The following is a 13,766-nucleotide window of genomic DNA, read 5'->3' on the forward strand; positions in this document are numbered from 1 at the left end:
CGTGTGTGCATGTCCAGGCCGCACATGTGCCACCACCGTCACGAACAGTGGCGGGTTACTTTCTATGTTCTCCTACAATCCTAATTCTACCTCACTTACTGCAAATATATATGCATACAACTAAATACTGTACTTGTTAAAATATAATGTATGAATAAGGTGTTCAGACTGGGTATAATCGAGACACATCCAGCAAAGCTTAAATGCATGTTTTGTATTGCGCTGAATAAGTATTATAGAGTGTTCAAATGTTTGTGATGTTTTTACCTAACTCGGCAACACACGAGGGAGATACCTTTGTGGAATACGTGCAAGGCCATTCCCCCTCCCACCCTGCGAAGGCTGCCAAGGCATGAGAGCAGAGGCCGCGCCGCACTGCTTTACCTCCCCCAACCAGACTGGAGCCGCTTCAAAGATTTGTAACCCCCTCTGTAGCACCCAAGGCCACCACCCGCCACCTGCATTATTTACAACACAGCAGTAAACCTCTGCCTGAACACACGTGCCCCCTCGTAAACCTCACAACCCACCGGACCATCGCAGACTTATGGCCCTGTGCAATCAAGACACCCAACACTTTGACAACACACAGCGGAACATCCATAACAACTTCTAACAAGGCAGAAAGACATGTACCGCCCGTCCCAGGCCCTGAAGCTTAGCCCCACGACCTATGGCCCCGGTCAACAGGACACTGGTAACCATGCCCTGACGTATTGCCTCCAGTCCCCTCACAAGGTGCATTCCTCCTGTGTTGCATTAACCTGTTGTATAACCTATCGAAAGATTTACTAAAGAAGATAATACTAGAATGTTTGAATGACTGCGGTGTGCACGGCTTAGGGCTAACAAGTCAGGAAAAGACATTCATCTCTGCCACTGGCCGCGATGGCCCCACAACACCGCCTGGATGAACTCTGCCACCCTGCCAGGCCCAGCCCAACCCACGAGGCTGCCCAGTGACGTCTTCCAGCCAAAGCCAACCACATCGCAGCAGCACCTATAGTTAGTCATCGCCACCCAATCCCCATGAACTTGTGCCCCCTATAGTGTGTAGGTTCTTATGACGTTTTTTGTAAATATATACGCCTGTCTTTGCTATTGTCAGACAGAGCGCTCTCGGAGTTTGCAGAGTCCTTTGCATGCCCTATTCTGATTGATAAACTCCCATTTACGCTCACCCGCACTCTGTCTTGGCCTTATTCCCATCTTGGGAGAGTCCTTCATTGTCTCTCATTGCGGGGAGGATCATGCTGTGTGGGGACGCTTGCCTTCAATGGTAACCAACTCACGGCCAGTGCTGGTAGTAGGGACTTCCACTACCTCATCCTCATCATCCTCTTCATCTTCCTCCTCTACATCCTCACGCCTGTTCCCCTCTTCAGGCCCTTGGGGAGGTGGTGGTGGTGGAGGGGGTGGGGGTGGTGCTGAGAAAGATGTAGCACCAGCTGGAGCAGCAAGCATTGATGCCATCAGGTCTGATGGAAAGTAGCAAGAGCAGCACAATCTGGAAGATTAGCAGCCAAAGTAGACAATGCTCTGTCAGATAGCCAGAAGCACAATGAGGATGAGCTCTGGGGTGTGGCCTTTTAAAGGGATGCGGGTGCACGCTCCACGGACAGCCGCACTGTCTCCAGACAGATCGAACACGCCAAAAAGGCTCAAAAGGTTCCAAAAAGTATGTAGAATGTCAGGGTCATTGTCTGGGACATGTGCTATGGTGAATATTTACTATAAAATACATTGGATTGTCTGAAAAAGTACTTTTAAAATGTTCGGGGACCCGGACACTGTCCGCAATTCAGTCCACACGCTCAGCGTGGGTGCGGTCACATGATGACGTCGTGAACACGTCTGCAAAGTGAACAGGTGTCCACAGGACTCCAAATGGACAGGAACGGCTGTGCGCGTGCGCGCAGGTGTTCTACGGACAGTGTTCGGGTCCTGAAAGTAATTAAAAGTGTGAAACAAGTGAGACGGACAGTTACGGACAGGCACGATGTTCGTAGGACTTATGGGTGTGGTGTGCATGTGCGTAGATGTTCTATAGTTAGTACGGACAGGTATAGTGTCCTTAGGACAACTTCATTTTGGATAATTGCGGACATCCCGGACACTGCGTGTTCTACGAACAGTTTTATTTTGCTTGCATACAGTACGGACAAGTATAGTGTCCTTAGGACACCTCCATTTTGTTTAATTACGGACATCCCGGAAACCGTGTGTGCTCTTAGAACAGTTTCACCTTGCCTGTGGACATTACGGACAGGTATAGTGTCCTTAGGACACCTCCATTTTGGATAATTACGGACATTCCGGACACCGCGTGTGTTCTTAGAACAGTTTCAGCTTGCCTGCGGACAGTACGGATAGGAATAGGTATAGTCTCCATTTTGGTTAATTACGGACATCCCGGACACCGAATGTGTTCTTAGAACAGTTTCATTTTGCTTGCGTACAGTACGTACAGGTATAGTGTCCTTAGGTCACCTCCATTTTGTTTAATTACGGACATCCCGGACACCGCGTGTGTTCTTAGAACAGTTTTATCTTGCCTCCGGACAGTACGGACAGGTATAGTGTCCTTAGGACACCCCCATTTTGGAACATTATGGACATCCAGGACACCTGTCCTGTACGCGGACATCTTAACTGCCTTTTTTTAAAAAATGAGACACAAAGGACTGAATTAAAACACACAATCTTTTTTTATTATATACAGATGTAAAATTTATGAAAGAAAGGGGGAAGCAGAAACTGACACAAACACAGGGGAATTGGGGGTTTCGAGAGGATGGATAGGAAGAGATGAAGGGATGGAAGTCTCATCATAACGTTTTTCTTGGTGGGGAGGGTTTGGGGATAGTTGACTGGGATATGGAGAGGGGGGACAGGTACTTGTGGGACAATGATATTAATCTTTTCTTTTATGTGGTCCACCACAAAATGTTTCAAAAGATTGAAATTTTCCATGAGCATGTCCATTTTTTGTTCCATGCGCTGCAGAGTATTTTCTAATGTCTCTGTTGATGTATTATTTTCAATGTTTGTATGGTCTGTTAAAAAGAAATATATAATGCTTATTAATTTGGTTATATTGACAAGTGTCTACCATTAGTATCATTGTTTTCAGACATTTCCTCACGTGGGAAATGTTCCTCAAGCCATTCTAAAGTACTGGACATTTCTATGTAAAAAAAAAAAGATATATTACTTTTGTTGTATCTAATACAGAAAGTTTAGAAATATATAAGAAAAATGAAGTTTACTTACTAGCTTCTGGTAAATTGTGTTCTTACTGTTCTGTAGGTCTGCTGTTGCTCCTAGTTGTGCAGTTTTTGTGAGGTAATTATGTTGGAAGCATATCTTTTTTGTTTTAGTATATTCCATTTTAGTACATATGGTATTTAAATGGATGGTTGATGTGTTAGATATATAGGTTCCACTTCTTATTTATTATTACATATAATGTGTTTGTGTGCTGCTTTTTTGAACTTGTGCAGTGTTCATATGGCATGATAGAACAATTTAAGATACCCTCTGAGTTTTTGGGTAGTGTTGATGTTGTGTCCGTCCACGGACATACGCACAGTCCGCAGACATCAAAATCACTAGCTGGGGGTTCAGTATGTTCTATGTTACATGTGTATAAAGTAAGGGAATCCTAGTAAACATCTATCAAATTTACACTATGAATATGTATATTCAGTAAAATACTAACACCCAGGACATCAAAGATGACATCACAAATGTCATTGATGACATCACTTATGACATCACATGTCTGGCTCCCCCTTTTTTCCTTTACTGACATATCTAGGCCACATGGTTTTGTTCAGTAACAGTCAGGAACTAAAAATTGAAAAGGTACTATATGTGTAGACTTATCCTTCAAGTATGTTCTTACAGTAATTCCCTTAGAGTCAAGTCACATCATATCAAACATATACATAGGGGAAGACACAGGCTTGAAAGACAGCAATCCTTTCTGTGCATGAAGATAATCAGTAGGGTTATCAGCACTTTCTGATAGTTTTGTTTGTATTACTGTACTTTCCCTGTATATGCCCATATTTGTATACATTGTACTCACACTACTTTCCTTAGGGTCCAGTCACATCATGTGATACACATACATAGGGTAAGTAACAGCTTTGAAACAGAGCAATCATTTCACTGCATAAAGATAATCAGTTAGGTTATGAACTCTTTCTGCTACTACTTCTGCTTTTTTCCTTGCTTTACTTTCCCTGTATATACTCATATTTGTATGTGTTGTTGTCTCTTTGTGTTTTGTCTGTAATAATGCAATTATGTAGTAAGTGGGTTGTATTAACTACTTATTACATGTTTCACAGTACACAAAACTCTAATAAGAAAGCAGTTATCATTTCACTATTCAACATGGCAAGATTATGAATATTGCACCTTCATCATGTATGCTGCACACAATGCCTATGTTTCTACATGAGTAGCTTAGTACACCGGATAGAACTTCATAATAGAATGCTATTTATATCAATGCATTGCTTAATGCACTAATTAGCTCATGATATTTATTCCAATGATCCTTGACACTTTTTTGTCAACATTATAATAAGAATCGCTTGTACAAACTTTTCATGAAAAGTAAATGCACATGCGATGTCATCAGTGATGTCATCAATGACATTTCTGATGTCATCTTTGATGTCCTGGGTGTTAGTCTTAGCAGTGCACGGTGGTGGCATGAGTTATGGTTGTTTAGCTGGTGAATTTCAGGGGTTTTTCGGTTTTACTTTGAACCATAACGTCCCTTTAACAAAGGTTTTTTTACTGAATTTCATAGGTTTTTAGTAGCGCAACTTAACCATAACGTCCCTTTAACAAAGTTTTTTTTTACTGATATATGGGATACATTACTCACCGTAATCGTATTTCTGATGCTTGTATCTGCTTAGATTCACATGCTGTGCACAGGCCGACATCTAGTGGAAGCTGTGGAGTATTACAGTTTGTTTTTCGAAACTCGAAAATGGGCGTCGACACAGGGCGTGCCAGTAATACTATCCCTAGTGTGACGTCCACTGTACCCATGATCCCTCACGCGTCTAGGACCCTCAGATTGTATTTTTCCTGACATGAGGTAGCATGAGGAGTAGCGTGAGTACAGATGATCCAAGCAGATAGAAGATAGATAAGATAAGACTACAAGCATCCATGCGCCTTCTCTCAGAGGGGAGGAAGGGTGGGTTGCATGTGAATCTAAGCAGATACAAGCATCAGAAATACGATTACGGTGAGTAATGTATCCCTTCTGAGGCTTGTGGAATCTGCTTAGATCACATGCTGTGCATAGATTAGCGAGTAGTGTTAGAAGGAGGTGGGATTTGAGAAGGGTCATGAGCAAATAAATGTCTTAGAACCGCTTGTCCCACTTGAGTATCTGTCTTGGAATGGATGTCAATGCAGTAGTGCTGAGTAAAAGTGTGAATAGATCTCCAAGTAGCTGCTTTGCAAATGGTGTCAAGGGGAACATTTGCAATGAAAGCCAGAGTGGCCCCAATGCCTCTTGTCGAGTGGGCTCTGGGCGTAAAAGGCAAAGTTTTGTCAGAAAGAGAGTAACACAAATGGATACAGTTGACAATCCACTTGGAGATGGCACCCTTAGAAACGCGATCTCCCTCTTTGCCTGTGGCTACGAAGACAAACAGTTGATCGGTTTTCCTAAGCGGTCTGGTCTTGTTTACGTGGTAAAGGACCGCCCTACGCACATCTAGGGTGTGTAGTTGAACCTCAGCCGAGCTTTGTGGGTTTTGGAAGAAAGCCGGAAGCTCGATGGACTGGTTTACATGGAATTTAGAAATAAACTTAGGTGAGAACCTAGGGTGTGTCCGTAAAACCAGCTTATCCTTATGAATAGTAAAGAAAGGATCCTGCACTGACAGAGCCTGAATTTCACTGACCCTTCTTATGGATATAATGGCTACTAAGAAGGCAGTCTTATAGGTCAGGTGTTTGAGACTTGTCTTATGCATGGGCTCGAATGGGGGGCCCATGAGTTTAGATAGCACCACGTTCAGGTCCCATCCTGGTGGTGGGTTAGATATAGGGGGATGAAGTCTCTTTACTCCCTCCATGAAGGCTTTAACCACGGGTACCTTCCACCACGACATCTTGCTATGTGAGGTGGTGTACGCTGACAGAGCTGCCAGGTAGGCAGCCCATCACCCCCCGTGCACTGCGGCACTAGGCAGGGATGCCCTTTGTCACCCTTCCTGTATGCTTTACATTTAGAATCGTGCTCGCTAAAATCAGACAAACGGAACAGATTCAGGAAATCCCATTCGGGGAGACACCATTAAAATCATGGCTTACGCAGATGATATGCTTGTTACGGGAAATCAAACTGCTAGGAGTATATTTAACAAGAAAGTTACAGGAGCTATTTAAGGCCAATGTTCTCCCTTTATTGGAAGAACTTAGGCTTTTGCTTTCGAGATGGGGCCCACTCTCGGTCTCATGGTTGGGGCGGATTAACTCTGTGAAAATGGTGGTATTACCCATTACTCAACCTTTAGTGAGTTGAAAACCAAACCTGCGTCCAGCAGGTGGAGCATGTATGTCACGATTGTGGAAGGAGTGCAATCAACTGGGTTGATTTGTTTATTCTGGCACCAGATAACGAATCTCTTCCATTTGTCGAAGTAGCAATGCCTCGTTTTCGGTTTCCTAGACTCTTTTAGGATGTCCATACATCTCTGTGGTAAATTGAGATGTCCAAACTCTATGACCTCAGGAGCCATGCTGCTAGGTTCATGGAGTTGGGTAGAGGATGCACCTTCTGACCTTGGTGCTGGGACAAAAGTTTGTACCAGCCCGGGAGTTTGATGGGATCGCACACCAAAAGTCTGCGTAGGTGTGGAAACCACGTTTGTCTCGCCCACATGGGAGCAACTAGGACGAGCGTCATCGACTCTCTGTTCATCTTATTCACCACCTTCCTGATGAGAGGAGTTGGTGGAAAAGCGTACGCAAACATCCCTGACCAGTTCATCCACAGGGCGTTCCCCAGGGAGTCTGGTTGGGGACACCTGGATGCGAATCCTGGGCACTGTCTGTTTTCGCTTGTGGCGAATAGGTCTATAGTGGGGAAACCCCACTGAGAGAAGAGATCTTCTACGATTTCTCTGTGTAGACACCATTCGTGTTCCTCCGGAAGGGGATCTCTGCTCAAAGCGTTCGCTAGAGAATTGAGATCCCCTGGAACATGTTGAGATGACAGAAAGATGTTCCATCTGAGTGCCCATATCCACATTTTCTGGGCAAGTCTGGACAGATTTGGCGAACAAGTCCCTCCTTGCTTGTTCAGGTAGAACATGGCTGTCGTGCTGTCCGTCCGGATCTGCACCGACAGGTTCCGTAGGTGGGGCTCGAACGCTTGAAGTGCTCTGAAAACTGCCAGAAGTTCTAGCAGGTTGATGTGATTCTTGGCCACTGTGTGAGACCAGAGACCCTGAGCTGTATGGTGGAGATGGTGAGCTCCCCATCCTGTCAGGCATGCGTCCGTCGTGACTACCGCCTGTATCTCGGGATCTTAAAAGGGTTTCCCCTTGGATAGATTGTCTCTTGTCCACCAGTGGAGGCTTTGTACAAGTGTTGGCGAAACGACCACTAGATCGTCCCACTGACCACTTGCCTGAGACCACAGTTTCGCCAACCATTCTTGCAGGGACGCATGCGCAGGCGCGCATGGGGGACCAGGTAAATACATGACGCCATCATGCCCAGCAAACACATTGTTTTGCGTACTGTTATCTGGCGACCGGTTTGATATTGCGGAATTTGCAGTAATATATTCTGAATTCTTTCCTCTGAAGGAAAAGCCAACCCCTCTTGAGTATTTAGAACAGGTCCTAGGAACTGCTTGGAAGTGCTGGGCACCAGACTTGATTTTTTCTCATTTATGGAGAAGCCAAATTTGAAGAGGAGGTCGATAGTTCTTTGAATGTTTGTCCTGCAAATTACTGGGGTCTCCCCCGTGATGAGCCAGTCGTCCAGATAAGGGTACACTGGGATTGCCTCCCTGAGTAGGTGTGCCGCCACCGCCGCCAGTACCTTGGTGGATACCCTTGGAGCCGAGGCTATCCCGAAGGGGAGTACCTTGAACTGGTAGTGCTGACTATCCACCTTGAAGCGCAGATATTTTCTGTGCGCTGCGAACATGGAAATATGAATATAGGCATCCTTCATATCCAATGTTGCCATGTAATTCCCCTTTTTTATGAGGGGAATTACCTCTTGGAGAGTAGTCATGCGAAATTTTTGGGGCTTGACATACCTGTTTGCAGGCCGTAAGTCCAATAATGGGCGCATCGTCAAATCTTTTTTTGGCACAAGGAAGTAAGTTGAATAAATACCCTTGTTTACCTGGTGTCCCGGGACGAGTTCTATCGTGTCCTTTGCGAGAAGATTTTCGATCTCTTCGAGTAGGATCTTCTGGTGGTCTAAGGAGTGTATTCTTTGTTGTGGAGGGTGGTTTCGGGGACGCTCTAGGAGTTCTATGCAGTATCCTGCGGACACTGGACAGCACCCATCTGTCTGATGTGATCCCTTCCCAAGCTTGGGTGAAGATGGAAATGCGTCCCCCTATTGGGGATGCGTGAGAAGGGACCCTGAACGGAGCGTCACTGTTTTGGTGGAGGCGTGCCCCCTCCTTTATTGGGACTGCCTCTACCCCTACCACAACCTCTTTTGTTACCCCTGCCATAACTCTGGGTAGACTGCTGGTTAATGTTCCATGTAGTACCCTGGCCTTGGGAATAGTTTGAGCCTCTTTGGGAGTTTTGTCCGCGAGGCCGACAAAAATTGCCATTCCCTCTCTGGTTAGGGGGTTTGTTGGTTAATTGCCCTAGGGACTTGAGTGTCTCGTACTCGTCCTTGGCATTCTTCAGCGCGTCCTCGACCGCCTTTCCAAACAATAGATCTGGCTCCACCGGCTTATCTATCAATGAAGCTTGGGTCTCGGCCTTGAAACCAGACTGCCGTAGCCAAGCATGCCTCTTGATGACCGTGCTTTCATCAATTAATCTGCCGGCGTTATCCGCGGCATCAAAGGTTGATTTTAAAATGCAACCTGACACGGCTCTCCCCTCTGCCGAAACTCGTGCCAATTGGCTTTTTAAGGGTTCTGGGGCAGAGTCTATGAGAGCCGCGACTTCTTCCCACTGGTTGCAGTTGTAACTAGTCAGCAGGGTGGTGGAGTTGGCAATCCTTGCCTGGTAGGCGGAAGTGGAGGCTACTTTCCTGCCCAAGCCATAAATCTTCTTGCTCTCCTTGTCGGGGGGAGCTTCGGACGATGACAAGGGTGTTCCCGCCCTCTTACGGGTGTTTGTAACAACCAGGGAGTCCGGTTTGAGATGTCCCCTTATGTACAGTGGGTCAGAATGGGCTGCCCTGGAAAGCTTTTCTATTCTGGGGTTTACTGCCCTAGTGAGATTGGGGTTAACCAGGGATGGGTCTATCCTCCTTTGTATTGATTTAAGGATAGGGATGGCCTGAGCAACAGGTCTCCTTTCTCCCACCAGTTCCTCTGCAAAGTCCCTCTCTTCCTGAGCACCCTGGGTGTCAATGTGGAAGTGCTGTGCCGCTCTGGACAGGACCTCATTCAGGAGAGGCTGGTTGTCGACAGGGGAGTCGGTAACCGCGGGCTCTTTCTCTACCGAGGAATCTACCCTGTATGTATCTGGGTCGTCGTCCTCCTCCTCCTCTTGGTCCTCATCATCCCCATAATAGCCTGTCCCAGTTTGTTCTTCGAACATGCCCACGTCTGGATCCTCACCAAAGGATGGATCTTCCTGATATTGAGAGTAGGGCTGTATATAGAAGGGGTCTGAAGACTGAGTTGATGCTTCAGGCCGGGACTTCTTACTTGGGGGTATTGGATCCTTAGAGCCTGAGGGAGTTGACCCTTCTGGGGTATAAGAGAGAAAGTGTTCCGGGTTTTTGGCGTAGAAATCTGCCAATGATGACATCCTTGACATTACTCTGTCTATGTCATCACTGGACCATTCCCTTGAACTGGGAATAACTCTTTCCTGGAGTGCTTTCCCTGTTTTATCCTGACTAGACCTACTGGTTTGAACAGGGGTCTTAGGGACAACAGACTGAGATTTGTCCTGACTAGACCTTCTGGCCTGAACAGGGGCCTTAGGGACAAGAGACTGAGACTTGTCCATCTGTTTAGGTGGTGAAGAATGTCGTTTAGGAGTGGAAGTAGGCTAAGACTGCTCACTTCGTTGTTTCCCCCCTCCCCGCAGGCGGAAGAGTGTTTCCGCGATTTTTGGGCCATATCAGAGCTTTTCGGTGCCTGGCGCCGAAATTCGGGGGTAGAAACCCTGTCTCTAGAGTGTGTAAGGGATTCGGTAGCAGCCTTCGCGCTGCCTGCAGACGCCGACTCCTTGAGTGCGACCTGGAGCTAGAGGTCGGCGTCGTCCTCCGACGACCGAACCTCAGTCACTAAGGGGAGCGAGGCACTCTTAGCAACAGTGGAGGGTTGCCTGGTGTCATGCGGCGATCTCGAACACGAACGCCCAGAGGACACTGACTCGGTGGACCGTTCTCTTCGTGCCTCTTTCCGAGAACCCGACGTGCGCGTCGAGTCTCGGTTGGACCCTTGTTTGCTGGAAGTGGTGTGGGTCGCTCTCGTGTCGCTGGGGGTCTTCCCCATAGCTGCCCTGCCGGACAACCTTCCGAGGTGGGGGACTTGCGCTTGGCTGTCCATCGACAGCTGAAGGCATCCTCCGCGGCCATGGCCTCTTGTCGCCTGGCGTGGTGGGTCCAACGCTTTGTCGAACGGTCCTTAAGAGTCTTCGGTTTAAACCGACTGCACGCTCTGCAATTCGCCTCGGGGTGGTCCCTCGGCAAGCAGAGGTTACACGTGGCGTGTCTGTCAACCCAAGGATACTTGCGGTTGCACTTGGGGCAAAATTGAAAAGGGGTACCCTCCATACGCACCCTGTGGCAGCGGGCTGGGAGTGTAGGAATATAAGTAATGTACCTATATTAAACAGAGTGTAGGATATGTGCCACCCCCCACTCTCCCTACTTGCAGGGCCGAGTCCAGAGGACTTCCGATGCCCGGGCCGAGGCCAGAGGCCTTCCGGGGCCCAAATCCGTCGCTGTAGTCTGACGGTTGAATTTTCTCCGATCCGGCGTCGAGTGTCGATGTTCGGAGACTCGACGTATAGGTGGAATAAACGGGGAAATATATAACAATACTTGCAAAATCTGACTAAGTCAGGGAACTCCGCTCAGTGCTTCCGACCAGCATGGCGGAAAAAAACAATCTGAGGGTCCTAGACGCGTGAGGGATCATGGGTACAGTGGACGTCACACTAGGGATAGTATTACTGGCACGCCCTGTGTTCGAGTTTCGAAAAACAAACTGTAATACTCCGCAGCTTCCACTAGATGTCAGCCTATGCACAGCATGTGATCTAAGCAGATCTCACAAGCCTCAGAAATATATATATATATACAGTCGTGGTCCTAATAGCCATGTGGCATTCGGTCGTGCAAGTGTATTGAAGAGAAGTGCAGAGGAGGAGGGTGAAAGGGGGAGCAGAGGAGTGGATGAGAGCTGGAGGAGGGCCAGGAATAGACGTGCTAAGGGGAGCCAGGAGGAGAGCCTCAGGCTAACTGCTAGTGCAGGCAACTCTCAAGGGTGGTATCTGGAGCCAACAGACATTGGCCCGCAAGGGCACTGCAAGGCAATGCAGTGGGCGAGAGGGGTGCTGGTATTGACTGGGAGGAAGGGCCTGAGCTCCTGTGAGGCTCAAGAGGTTCAGGCCACCGATCACAATGGCAGTGGGATGATTAGCAAGGAAGGTAAAGAGGGAAAGAGGTAGAGAAGAGCAGAGTTTTCAGCAATTTCCGGAATTAAGGAGGTCTGGCACAAATCTGTGAGGGGCAGGGAGGCTGTTCCAAAGGGAGGCACCAGCTGAGGAGAGAGCCCTACCCCCCACCCTCTGCTTGGAGAAGCATTTGACAGTCTGAGAGATGGAATTAGATGAGCGTAGGACTCTAGCAGGGGAGTGTTTAGGGAGGGAAATGTGGAGATAGCATGGACCCCGGCCCCACAAGGCCAGTGAATGATGCAGAGGGTCTTGAACTTGATCCTTGCAGTCAACGGGAGTCAGTGGAGAGATTTTAGGGCTTGAGAGATACAGCCCTTGGGCTTTAGGCCAAGGATAAGTGTTTCAGCCCTACTCTGGATTAGCTGGAGGGGGCGAAGGGCAGAGGGAGGGAGATTGAGAAAGAGGCTTTTGCAGTAGTCTAGCCTGGAGAGAACCAGCGGTCTGGAGACATTGAACTTCTGGGGGAAGGTGAGAAAAGGAAGAATGCCTCTGAGGAGGTGGAGCTGGAAGTGGGACTTTTTGGTAAGGTCCATGATATGAGGGGTGCAGGAGAGAGCAGAGTCGAAGATGACCCTGAGGTTTTTGGCCTTACATGATGGTGGGGATAGAGGGCCCAAAGAGGTTGGCCAGACGGTAGGAGTGAAAGAGCGCACAGGTTTCCCGATGAGGAGGATCTCCATCTTACTGGCATTGAGACTGAGATCATTCGCTGCACACCATCCCTGAATGGCAGACAGACAGTCAGGGATGAGCGAGGAGGAAGAAGGGGAGGTAAAGGGATGTTTGAAGGAAAGCTGTGTGTTATCGGCATAACACTGTCAAGGATGAGAGAGGAGGAAGAAGGGGAAGTAGAGGGAAGTTTGAAGGAAAGTTGTGTGTCATCAGCATAACACTGTCAGGGATGAGAGAGGAGGAAGAAGGGGAGGTAGAGGGATGTTTGAAGGAAAGCTGTGTGTCATCAGCATAACACTGTCAAGGATGAGAGAGGAGGAAGAAGGGGAAGTAGAGGGAAGTTTGAAGGAAAGCTGTGTGTCATCAGCATAACACTGTCAGGGATGAGAGAGGAGGAAGAAGGGGAGGTAGAGGGATGTTTGAAGGAAAGCTGTGTGTCATTGGCATAACACAGTCAGGGATGAGCGAGGAGGAAGAAGGGGAAGAAGAGGGATGTTTGAAGGAAACGTTTGTGTCATCGGCATAACACTGTCAGGGATGAGAGAGGAGGAAGAAGGGGAGGTAGAGGGATGTTTGAAGGAAAGCTGTGTGTCATCGGCATAACACTGTCAGGGATGAGAGAGGAGGAAGAAGGGGAAGAAGAGGGATATTTGAAGGAAAGGTTTCTGTCATTGGCATAACACTGTCAGGGATGAGAGAGGAGGAAGAAGGGGAGGTAAAGGGATGTTTGAAGGAAAGCTGTGTGTTATCGGCATAACACTGTTAGGGATGAGAGAGGAGGAAGAAGGAGAGGTAGAGGGATGTTTGAAGGAAAGCTGTGTGTCATCAGCATAACACTGTCAAGGATGAGCGAGGAGGAAGAAGGGGAGGTAAAGGGATGTTTGAAGGAAAGCTGTGTGTTATCGGCATACCACTGTCAGGGATGAGAGAGGATGAAGAAGGAGAGCTAGAGGGATGTTTGAAGGAAAGCTGTGTGTCATCAGCATAACACTGTCAAGGATGAGAGAGGAGGAAGAAGGGGAAGTAGAGGGAAGTTTGAAGGAAAGCTGTGTGTCATCAGCATAACACTGTCAGGGATGAGAGAGGAGGAAGAAGGGGAGGTAGAGGGATGTTTGAAGGTAAGCTGTGTGTCATCAGCATAACACTGTCAAGGATGAGAGAGGAGGAAGAAGGGGAAGTAGAGGGAAGTTTGAAGGA

This window comes from Ambystoma mexicanum, chromosome 6p (genome assembly GCF_040938575.1).
Source record: "Ambystoma mexicanum isolate Mex_15411 chromosome 6p, UKY_AmexF1_1, whole genome shotgun sequence".
Taxonomy (NCBI): domain Eukaryota; kingdom Metazoa; phylum Chordata; class Amphibia; order Caudata; family Ambystomatidae; genus Ambystoma; species Ambystoma mexicanum.